The sequence below is a fragment of the Lethenteron reissneri genome, chromosome 44 (genome assembly GCF_015708825.2).
Source record: "Lethenteron reissneri isolate LAM-NWPU_2019-01 chromosome 44, ASM1570882v1, whole genome shotgun sequence".
Classification (NCBI taxonomy): domain Eukaryota; kingdom Metazoa; phylum Chordata; class Hyperoartia; order Petromyzontiformes; family Petromyzontidae; genus Lethenteron; species Lethenteron reissneri.
This window is the reverse complement of record NC_083822.1, coordinates 12,630,205-12,642,924: the sequence shown is the minus strand read 5'-3', so window position 1 is coordinate 12,642,924 and position 12,720 is coordinate 12,630,205. Positions and strand designations below refer to the sequence as shown.

Genomic DNA, 12,720 nt, shown 5'->3' with positions numbered 1-12,720 from the left:
CAATTAGACCCAAGCCGAAACATAACATATAAAAAAGATGGTTTAAAATAATATATATTTTACTTTTAATGATAGAATATAATATTGTCATCAGTGTGACATACGTATACCAAGTTTGCAGTCGATAGTACATTGAGAAGTGGGTTAAAATTTAGTTACAAGATTTGATGATACAACAGAGTTGAGGATACGACAACAGACAGTGAGTTTATCAAAAGCGTGAAAAATAATGTTTTAAAATATATGATTTAGATTTTATTTATGATAGAATATAGTCTTGTCATCGGAATGACATAAGTATACCAAGTTTGCAGTCGATGGCACTTTGTGAAGTGGGTAAAAATTTAGTTACAAGATTTGAGGATACAACAACAACAGTGAGTTAAATAAAAGCGTGTAAAATTATAATAATAATAATGAAAGCATTTTCCAACTGTAAGAAATTGCAGTGGCACAAAGTTGATAGCCGCACCATTAGAATGGTTTTCTCTCCAACCCTGCCCATAAAATAGCACGGTTACATAAACAACTTACCATCGACGATTTGTTTCACGAATGTTGAAGCGGTCGTTAAATCAGAATTTACTTTTACATAGCAATGTTGCCCGATGTACAGAATATATACACACACACACAAACCCACTGTACAGGTGAGACGCCACGGGTGTCACCACACTCATCCGTGCGTCGTGCAACGTGACACTCGCCCACCACCCCATTCGCGTCGCACTCACAATCACAACATCGCCAATGACGCGCTGTCCGATAAACTTAACAAAAAGTTGTATTTGACGACACTTGACAAAATAAAGATTGTAAACAAATCTGTCGGCTTTTAATATTTTCAAAACAACAACAGCAACAGCCGCCTTACCTGCGAAGTTTAAAGAATCAACTTTCCTGGTGTCTGTCTGTCGCAACCCCCACCCACGCACACGAGAGATGAGAGATTGAGAGCCCTGCCCAGCTGCAGGGCTCACGGAAAGCCACCCAAGTGACGAGGGGCCGAGAGGCGGAGGAGGATGACGACGGCTGGGAACACGCCCACGCTGACGGACGCTCTTGGCCACTTGCTCACGCCAGAGAGATTTGTAAAAAATGTTTATAGACAGGAAAAGTGGGGACTACAGGTGCCCGAAAGGCGGATTGGGGAGAGGTGTGGAGGTGGTGTTCCCCTTCTTCCACGTTTAGTAAAGGCGCGTGTGGGGCGTTAGGCTGCCGCTTGATATCGCTGCCACGTGGAGCTGGCATTAGTGCTAGCCAGGGCACTTGTGAAATAAAGAGCTGCAGAGCTCACCGATGTCTTTATTACAAGGTAAACGAAAGGACATAGTTGGCAGTTTTATAGTTTAGTTGATACTTCGAGAAACGGTGACCAACGCTTTGTGATTCTAAGACAAGCGTAATAACAAGTATGTAATAATGTTATTACGAGTATTTGGCTGCTATAAATGTCTACGTGATAAGCCACTTTTCATTGGGCTATCAATTTGTGGCCACGTCGCTTCTGAAAAAGAGCCGTATCGCTCAGTGAGCCTTAGCCTGGTAAAATAAAATAAAAAGTTTAGTTTAAATATTATTGCCGAGTTGTTTTTCTTTCAATTGGTTTTGTTATTTTCGATATACACAAACACATACCTGTGCTGTACTGTATAAAGAAAAATCTGAAATATCTGAATTTCCCAAGCCACGTGTATACGTTAAGACTTGTGTCAATAGTGGTACATCAAGCGCTGCTTTGTTGAGACCCGTTCGCGGAGAAACCAGTGCGTCTGCGTGACAGCTGCCAAGATTAATTATTTCGGTTTCGTTTCAACCAAAGTGTAATGAGAAAGGGGGGTGAGGGGTGGGCAAAATTGGCCATAAATTATTGCGGGAACAATGGAAGCAATTTCTCGAAGTGCTTTTATTATGATTGAAACCCGTAAGCTCGCACGTATGACATATAGAATCGTAAAATGCATACAGTATGCTCCTTAGCTAACTAGACACTAACATTATTACCGAATGAAATACCTAACGTCGATTAGAATACGAAGATAATAAACCATTGCCGATATACGTCTTCATGCAAGAATTTGACTCGTAATAATAGGGTACAATCCCAAAAGATTATCGTCGTGTAAAAATGTTTCACTTTGGTTCATCTTTTGTCACGACATTAACGTGTACTAGTTCCCCGTGCCATCAATGTATAGTTAACGTTATTAATGCGCTTTTCACTGAAATCTGTCAAGCTCAGAGCGTGTAGGGCCGTCGTGACAGCTGCTGGCAGGCAGTGGCTTATCCGGCTTATCCACTGTAGCCTCGTTTGCATGAGCATCGCACGGTGGTGATTTTTTCTGTTGGTGATTTGAATGTGCTGGGAGCCCTCTCTGCTCGCCCACATTTCGTCAGACCCAATCGTTGAATTTCTCACACCGGTCCACACAAGATGTTTCGTCAAAGCCTTTCGCCAAGTGTATCTCTCCCACGGTCATATTTGTTACGAGGAATAGTTTTAACAATGCAGATCGCATTCAACTGGGTTGGCTCACTTGTAGTCGAGCATTGGCAGCAGCGAATTTTCTCACGTGCGATTTCTAAAAAATAAAAACGTTGCCACCCCATAAGTGGTGATTGCAAAAGACCAATGGTCAATATTAGGTAGGGGATGCACTCTTTAAACTTTGTGAGGACCGCTGGGGTTGCAATGAGAACTGAAGTACAGTACAGCAGGCATTTTATCTTTATTTGAAATATTATGAGAACCCAAATTATGATTTTATTCCCAGACCAAAATGCTCCCCCACACATATATGCCCAGATACCGTGCTTGTTGCTACATTAATTGAGCTAGCTTTATGTGCGTACAAACAACAGTGGGTTACATTTTGGACAATGGCGCCTCTTCACAGAGATAGTCACTCTGACTCTCTGGCATCTCTATGTGCTAGAATCGGACACGTTTCGGTCAATTTACCGAAACGTCTCTGATTCTAGACTTTTTTTTATTTTAAGGCCACAGTGCTATTGAAGAATGTGTTGCGTTTGTTTGTTATTCGTGCCTGTGCATCACTGCCAATGCTTTTAGTGGCATCACTCACCTCTTTGGAAAGTAATAAAGTCCGTTCCTAAGTTATTCCACTGAGATGTGGGAATGCTGCCGTGGTGTGATGGTGAGCTCACTGGGCTCACAACCCAGAGGGTTGCTGGTTCTCTTAGCCCCGGCGTGCCAATTAAACCGGCAGCATAAATGGGTGCATCATAGATAGGTCATCGGCAAGTCGTATGCGGCGGGGTAAAGTGTGGGCACTCCTACCTCTTCAAACAAGTCTGGCCAACATTGAAGAGGAGACCAAAATACCCTCTAGAGTGGTTTTCTAGAGCTCCCTCTAGTGGGGAGCTTTCTGTCAGCAGTGACTTTAACAAGCAAGTGAAAACTAAACTATTTTTTTTATTTTACCAGGTAAGGCCCACTGAGCTATGAAGTTATTTTTCAGAAACGACCTGGCCACCGATGGATAGCTCAACGAAGTGGCTTATCACGCAGAAATGTCGAGCAGCCAAATACTCTAAACGCATGTTTCTGAATGTGGAGAGAAAAACCGGAGGACCTGGAGAAAAGTCCACGCGACCAAGGGGAGAGAGTGAGAGACACACAAACTCCAAATGTACAGCAGGCGTCAAGGGTTGAGATCGAACCCACGACCTCCTGTGTACCAGGCGAGGTAGTTAACATCTCGACACTGCGGCACCCATGTACAGGCCGCATCTTTACCTTAATCAACATGCATACTTAGGCCAACATCCTCAACTTTTCACTCCTCTAGTTTCAGGAGTACATTTCATCTACTTTACTGTTACATCTTCTACTCGTAGAACACATAGCGAGAAAAATCTAAATCTAAACTAGCTTAGTAACAAGCGGGGCCTTCTCAAAGTATTTAAAATCCTAAATGAGGAGTGCCTAGGCAGCCCTTTTTAATTACTACAATAGTTACCTTGTTGATTCTTATTTCTGTGGCTTACAGTGATGTGAACGTTTACATAATTTAAACAAAATACAAACATTTCGATTTAAAGCTTTCATGACTGCAGGGATTAATATTTTTGGTTCTTTCGATAAAGTAACGTAGAAGGGAAATAATAAAATAAAAAATCTAATTTTTAATTCTTATTATTTTATTATTTCCCTTCTACGTGACTTTACCGAAAGAACCAATAATATAAAAACACAAACGACTATTTTCAAGAACGCATTTACATAATTTTTCTAGTTCTGTATATGTGGCTCAGCGCGAAAATGCTCTACATCGCAACGGATGTTTATACGTAATCATAAATACTGAAGTCATTTCCTTGTCGAAAAAAAACTATACTAGAGAATATTGTTAAAGCACTCGTGAATATCTTACAAGTCATCTGTGGGCTGTACCCCGACTTGTTTAACGCGAGACATTTTGTCATTCCAGCAAAGACATGATGCATTTCAGGCTTTATTATTTGGGGATATAATGTGCAAATGTGCACAGAAAAGAGGGGCCAATTCCATTGGCAACACTTTTTGATATACGTCGAGTTACTATCTGTAATAAAACGAGAAATATAGTGCTCTACTTTTCAACACTTTGCCAACATTAGTTGCATAAAGTAGCGCACTAAATTTGCAAAGTGTCTATTCATCTGCGTTAGCATGGACTCGTCCGCCTGTAACGGGGGGCGGGGGACAGCACGACGCTTGCAAATATTTACTTCACGCACGTGAACAATTTGGAACACGTTACAGGAGTCATGTGTAGTTGCGGATGCATGGTTGTTCTTCATTGAGTCCATCCTCACCTCCTCCATCACCATCCGGTACGCTGCTACCACTGCCAAGGACAAGAGCAGACTGCAGCGTATCATCCGCACTGCTGAGAAGGTGACTGGCTGCAATCTGCCTACATTCGAGGACCTGTACACCTCGAGGACCCTGAGGCGAGCGAGGAAGATTGTGGCCGACTCCTTCCACCCTGGACACTCTCTGTTCCAGCTACTCCCCTCCAGCAGAAGGTTGTGGTCCATCAGGACCAAAACCTCACGCCACAAACACAGTTTCTTCCCATCCGCTGCTGGTCTCTTCAACAAGGCCAGGGGCTCAAACTGACTTTAACACTCAAACTGACTTTAACACTCAAACTGACTTTAACACTCAAACTGACTTTAACGCTCAAACTGACTTAAACACTCAAACTGACTTTAACGCTCAAACTGACTTTAACACTCAAACTGACTTTAACACTCAAACTGACTTTAACGCTCAAACTGACTTTAACACTCAAACTGACTTGAACACTCAAACTGACTTTAACGCTCTCACTGACTTTAACACAATATCTGCACAATGACACCCTACCATATTTGCACTATGTTACCCTATTTGTATTTTTGTAATTTTATATTGTATATTATAGCTATTGTATGTTTTTGGTTTTTATTTTATTCAATTTTTATATACTTCAGCTCCTTAGTATTAGTTAGACTTTGTACCTTTAGTATAGTTAGACTTGTACACCACTTATTTAAGATTTAAGATTCATATATGTTGAATGTATGCACCTTCCTGCCAAAGTAAATTCCTTGTCGGTGCGAACTTTCATGGCGAATAAAACCCTTTCAGATTCTGATTCATTATTTTAACGGCACACTGATTATTCTGTAACATTTACCATAGCCAAACATTATGAAAAGTTGCAGAAAAAAATGTCACGTGCCACTATTCTCCTTTGTAACTCCTTAAATGTATGCAATTTTTTTTTTACAAATGATATCTAAATGACAGACCAGGAGGTAATTGCTGTGTGTGCTATCTTAGGCTGGTCTTAACAACAATGGCACGCAGGGCAAACAAAGACGTTTGCACCCCTTGAGGTCCTGAGCGGCCAGGAGATGTCTACCCTCTCTTTCTCTCTGTACCTCTTTATGCTTCTCCATTGTCTAACCGTGAGACCCGTTCTTTGTCGCCTCTGCTGTTCGTGAAGTTACTTTCCCGATGAAAACCTTCCCGCTTCTTTGCCCTTCCACCACCAATGGTCACCCTCCTGTGGTTCCTCTGCTCGCACACATTCGACATGTCGTCGCCTCGGGCGATCACCCCAACGTGACGGCACAAGTCGCTACGTCGCCGCTTGAGATGGCTTGTGCACCGCTGCTCAATCTGCCCTGCTTGTGTATAATTAGGTATGTCGTATATCCTGCGAACATTTAGGTCAAGGTAAAAATAAAAAATGCAGCCCCTGCAATTGCTTGCACTGCTAGCGGAGAGGTTCCTCCGTAGGGTATGTTGGCCTACTCTTCCAAGTTGGCCAGATGCCTTGGAAGTGCGATGCCGGTGCCACAACAGCGGGGACCAGGGGATGGGGTGTTACCAAAACGTCGAGCAACATCTCCGGGAGTCCCCACTCTTCACCCCACCACACGTAAGCGACTGATCACAGAACTGCGGCGTGCCCATTTGTACGGTTGGGTGGACGCAAGTGGGGGCATTGAAGAAACTTGCCCCCATTGTTTCAACTTCCAATCCCGGGAGATCGAAGTGGCGATCTGCGGGTTGCAGTGCGGTAAACCATCACACTGCAACATCAGCCCTTCGGCGTTTAGACGCTACAACCGTGAATGATTATTTTTGAAATTAAATTAAGCGCAAAATCGAATTCATCATCGGACATGCTAAAAACGAGCTTTGGCTTCAGGTGGTGGATAAGACATTGGACTCTACGTTTAGGTCATGCTTGCTCAGCCCTTTGACATGGTCACGAGCCGAGGCGATCACACAGTAGCCTTAAATGTCGCGTAAAAAATATCTAATTTAAGATATTTTTTGTATTCTTGGTTCTTTCGGTAAAATCACGTGACTTTACCGAAAGAACCAAGAATATGAATCCCTGCAGTCAGGAAAGCTTCAAATCAAAAATATGTTTGGTTCTTTCATTGCGTACAAATTGTATTGGGTACTGTGATACGTTTTAGAAACGTAATCGCACATTGCACAGTCACGTGACATACGTGCAATGACAAAGCAGGAGCAGAGCTGTGTTTGACATGTATCTAAGCTAGCGACCCATAAAATATACAAGTGCAGTTTTTTTTTCTGAAAGCTACAAAAGTATTTCTGAGTTGCTGCGTTTACAAACATTCCAAATGGAATCTCTAGGCTTTCACATGGTCCGTGTCACAAAAAACTGGGCACTTTGTGTCGCTAGAGGCATATTTTGTGAATGCTGCTCTCTGAACCTTATAAAGTCTGCGAATGTGAAGGCTTTTGGAAACATTGTAACCGTGACCTCTTAACCTTTCACCTGAAAAAGTAATCTCAGCCGAGAGATTGTGGTCTTGGATCATAACTAAAAAATTGCTGTCAAGTTTGACATACAGAGACAAAGACAGATGCATGAGACACAACCAGACACAGTTGCACGCACGGCGACACGCACAGCAGCACAAAGGCAACGGAGACTGAAAAATGAAGAAATGCCTCTTTTCATCTTTGCCAAGGGGGTAATTTCAACGGGCAGCTAATGCACAGATAAGGTAGTTTCACATTTTGCATTAGTGATTTTAACGAATGCAATTGATTTTTGCATTAATGCATATATTGTAGCTGACGTTACTTTGCATTGGTTGCATTGAACGTGTTTTCAAAAATTGCTTTCCGTGGTGTGAAACTAAAAGAGCAATTGCAATAAAACATCTACAGATGGCACAATTCGCTTAGGGGGTCTTTCGAAAGCCAAATTTTCTTCGAGGGCGCATTTCCACTCATCAGAATGCAAGAAGATCCTTTATCACCACTCTCAATAGAATGTTGTTTATTACACTCGGCGTATCATCCGTTTGCGTACTTCAAAAGGGTCAATAAATGCAACCGCGAAATGCATTACATGCATTCAGCAATATTGTAAATCTGACAAGATAATGTTGTTATGCTTTTAAAATATATATGATAGAAATGTGATGTGTTTGCAATTCCCCTTCTGATCACATTCAATCTTAGTCGCATTAAATGTTGGTTGAATAAATTGTACATAAAATCATGATCATTGTGACAAATTTGTGACCTATATAACAAAAATCACAACACTATTCCCCAATCAAATGTAGAGTTGAACATGGAGAGAATGGACTACTGACCATAATAACATTCTGCTTTAAAATGATTCGAACTGCCAATGTCAAACCGCTAAACGACGGTGTTATTCAAATGGCATCGCTCACTGTCGTGATCACGAAACATTTTCAATTTGATCAGAATATTTGTTTATTCTGCAGGAGGAATCCTGTGAGTTATGAAGCTCGTTTTCACAGATGTCCAGTCGGGGCGGGTAAGGACGTGATCACAACAAACGGTACGCAACAACACGATAGGAGTGCAAAGTATAAGAAAGGTTAACAAATCACCCAAAACACGTACACAGAGACAACACGAAACCATCCCCATCCTACCAGGCAAAGCCCACTGGGGTATCAACTTATTGTTCAAAGCATCTGCATGCAGAATAAATGACCTAAATATAGCGTCTACAAATCTCAACACCTTTGTCAATAATACTGCCCTGAAAGGAACAAAATATTTCACAGGCGACTTTACAGACAATGCTCCTATTTCATCATGTGCTGTGACAAAGGTCCATTGTCCAAAATGTTGCCTGCCCAGTGTTCATATTTTCCCGTTTTAACGGCAGTTTTATTGACGCACCGCTGCCAATGCAGTCTCCCGAACAAAATAAGCACAGAGACACCGCACGCGACTACGCAGTATTTTTTTAAAACACCGCAAAGACGTCTGTATATTTACGTGGCTTCCGTCATGCACTCGGACAAGGCTGGTGTCAGGGTGAGGGGGGTAGAGTGAGGGTCAGGGTAACGTGATAATATTTGTATTGCCCAAGCCGCTGGGTGTCAGAGCATCCCTGTGTGCGAATGTCACCTGGCGACAGAAAATGTCACCTCAACTGCGTCACCTATTATTCCTCGCCTCTCTAGTGGAACAGTCACCTCACGTCCACAGTCAATGCTTGACGTTTGAATCTTCACGATGCCGCGGTCATCGAACCTTCGCGCAAATGGGCAAATCCCTCGCGTGCATTTGCGGCACTCGGTTCAGGAGGCGCGGGTCAAAGGTCGGAATGTGCCCAAGGGGGAACGTTCACCGCAGAGACGGAGCGGTGAAGTCGGCTCGTGCGTAAGGGGGCTGAGATGGATTGTTTTACATTGCACGACCAGCGAAAGAGGTTGGCAACGACTTTGAGAGGCATTCACCCAGCAGTGGATAAATCGTGGCTAATGATGACACGCTCATGTCATTGTTATTATTTCGTACCCGTATCTACGCGAAATCATTTGGGTTATACAAAAGGGAACGTACTTAGAGACTGCATTTTCCGTGTAAAGCATAAGCAATATGAAATTAAATTTAATAAGCCTCCTGTAATGAATTCCCTTTGTACTGCTTTACAATTCTGCGCCCGAGTATTTCCCCTGGCGAACCCAAGCTCTCAATATATTCTGAGGCTAATGTGAGCAATCGGAACTAAGCTATATGTTTATTTAAATTAGGTATCGGGCGGCAGTGGCCAGGGAACGCTTTTAATATCCAATAAAGTAATTCACATGTTTCAAAGGGCACACGAGGGACCGAAGAAAAGGGGCCTCCTGACAATACAACAATACAGTTATGGAAGGATGAGTGAATTCAAGCTGATGAGATCAATAATTTCATGGCGGTAAAAGGAATAATTGCCGTACGTGGAACTGTTCGCCGTTTTGTATTGTGTGTGGAGTGGCAGTGTGTCTCTCGCTTTGATGGAGGTATCTTCCCGTGTATTTTATCAACTACAGTGGAATATGGTTTGCGGGCAGTCTGTGTTACATCAGTCCTCTGAAAGATCAGTTACCTAAGCTTGTGAGCCGCATTTGCGTGGTTACTTCTCATCTACGAATACATTAATTTGCTTTACTACCGTGCCTTGTTCCAATGTTTCGTTACAATTGTGCTCTTGGCGTTGTCCCATCAGATGAAAGGCCCCATTCATGTAGCTATGTTGCCACTCGTTCCTCCATAATTTGGCATAATAATGGGGGCTGTTTTTGTTTACAAAAAAAAAAATCAGGATTCATTTTAACATTTTTTTTTAGCAATTTACGTCCGGCTTGTTTCAGACCAAAACATGCCCATTCGACCACTAATGATGCCACGATCGCAGGCTTGCCTTAAGTGGGTGGCGCCGAGGGCGTAGCCATCGTGCCAGCGAGTGCTGAGAGGGTGTGGTGGCCCATGTCATTGCGGTCATTTACACTGTATAGGTAAACACGATTTGCTGAGCCTTCAATAATTACAGCTTGCCAAGAAAAACATAGTTAAGAGAGGGTCACGTTTTCCCCTTACGTTGAGCAACTCGATGCGCCGACGTGTTTGTGTTGGTCACGGGCTGGTTGCCTCTGTGCGCTTTGCTCGTTTCACAACAGTTACACCAAGTGTTCAGAACAAGTGGGAATTTGTAATCATCGAACAATTTGCGGTTTAGTGGACGCAATTTTTTTTTTCAATTTAAAGCTTTCGTGACTGCAGGGATTCATATTCTTGGTTCTTTCGGTAAAGTCACGTAGAAGGGAAATAATAAAATAATAAAAATTTAAGATAATAAAATGAAATTCTCACGACGTTTCGGCCACAACGCAAGCAGCCGTCCTCAGGTGAAGAAACAGAGCTTAAGACGCTGTCTTTCCGACAGCTGTTTCTTCACCTGAGGACGGCTGCTTGCGTTGTGGCCGAAACGTCGTGAGAATTTCATTTGATAATCTTTTACTTTTATTTTTTGATTATTTCCCTTCTACGTGACTTTACCGAAAGAACCAAGAATATGAGTGGACAGTTGTGTGAATTGCTGCCACGAGACATCATTGTCAATGCAACGCTTACACGCGTAAGTATGCTGAATTTCTTTCGCACCGTACGTATCCAACCGTGCCCATCCGGTGGTGCTTAAAAGAATGAGTGCCACATCTACAACTGGCTCAGTGATCTGATGCTGGAACTGAACGTAGTCTCCTGAGTGAAATAATAAGAAGAATCATGAGTGAATATCTTTATTATCATATATATTTTCCAAGCAGTGTTATTGTATTCTTTAATAAAATGACAAAAGTAGCAACAAAAATATATTCGACTACACAATAGAATATTTTACAGGTATTATTATTATTGCTCGTTATATTTCAATGTTTGTTTTCCTCCTTCAAAACGAACCCTCTCCCTCCCTGACCCTCTCTTTTTCTCTCTCACGCTGTAAATTACCGTCTCTCTCTCTCTCTTACTCTCTTTCGCATGTTACAAGAATGAGAAAATAGATTGCATTAACAAGCATATCACTATTCCATCATATTTCCCTCGGCGACAGACGACCCAGTGTGTTGATATTCACAGTCAGTTTGGGCTGAATGCAGTATTTTCTCATGATTCATATGTCAAACATGTCTTTCTAATTATTAACCTAATTGCTCAAACATTGCTTTCACTAAGTACCACTTTCCATCACGCCAAAACTTTCGATTGAATTATGAATTTGCATTAGTCAAATGGCAAGTGTTATGTTTAAGGAAACCGTTAAAAAAATGAGTTCACTTTTCTACGTCCACTATAGCTTCTCTATTTCAAACAGAAACACACCATTACACACACATCTTGCGCATATGCAAATATGCTGCAGTCCAATTTCACGGGCTCAGCGTTTACTTTGAAGGAGAACAGCTTTGCCACCGACATTGATAATTACGTTTGCAATTAAATTGCAAATAAAACGGACACTCTCACAGACAATGTCTATAGAAAAATGAGAGCGTTGTTGCAGAGAATTCACCGATCGGAGAAGCATTAAGCGTTGCCGTTATTGCGAATGGCAAGATGTTCTAGGAGCTAAATGCCTGTCACATTTAGGCCTTGCGAGTCCTTCGATGTTTAGCTGGTCCACTCGAACACCTCATCCGATTAGTTTTTGGCCCTTGAAAGGGTCCTTTTTTGGAATTTCGCTCCACTCATCGTATCTGGATTCAAGTTAACAGCGTCCATTTTGCCAGAACGACGGTATTAGTTGCGTCGACGGCACTGCGGTGGAGAGATGTTAACTACCTCGCCTGGCATACAGGAGGTCGTGGATTCGATCCCGATCCTGACACCTGTTGTGTGTTTGGAGTTTGCGTGTCTCTCTCTTTCTCTCCACGTGGTCGTGTGGATTTTTATTTTGGTCCTCCGGTCTTTGTCTCCCCATTTAGAAGCAACGTCACGCGTTTAGAGTATTCTGGCTGCTATATATTTCCACATGATGAGCCACTTCATTGGGCTATCATCTGTGGCCAGGTCGCTTCTGAAAAAGAGCTACATAGCTCAGTGGGGCCTTGCCTGGTAAAATAGAAAATGGCTTCGTTTTTAATTTTAGTTTAAGGTGACGACGATGAAAACACGTGACAGGGTGGATTCACCACGAGAATGAACAATCAAACAGCGATGCTCATCATCATGAAAACACCAAAAACCGACACCAATCCCCTGGGCTTCCTGTTCTGGTGAAAGTTCTGCCACAAAATATACGCAGAGACATCCCGCAAAACTTCAAGGGAGCTTGCGCGTTCTCTTGCCAAAGACAACCACCAACATACCCATCAGCACAAGAACGAGGTTACCGCACCTGGACAGAGATGTTGTGT

At 42.5% G+C, this 12,720-nt stretch overlaps 1 protein-coding gene across 3 annotated transcripts in view; it reads right to left on the bottom strand.

Annotated features, from left to right (window-relative positions):
* Positions 1–5,120, bottom strand: part of LOC133353576 (katanin-interacting protein-like) — a 43,906-nt gene extending 38,786 nt beyond the window's left edge. For 2 of the 3 annotated variants that reach the window (XR_009756406.1, XM_061569925.1), the window contains exon 1: positions 875–1,002. The gene's annotated coding sequence lies outside the window, so the exon portion shown is untranslated. Of the gene's footprint in view, positions 1–874; positions 1,003–4,821 lie in introns of those variants that run through there. The other variant, XM_061569926.1, reaches the window with a different exon arrangement.
* Between the last annotated feature and the right edge of the window lie 7,600 nt (positions 5,121–12,720).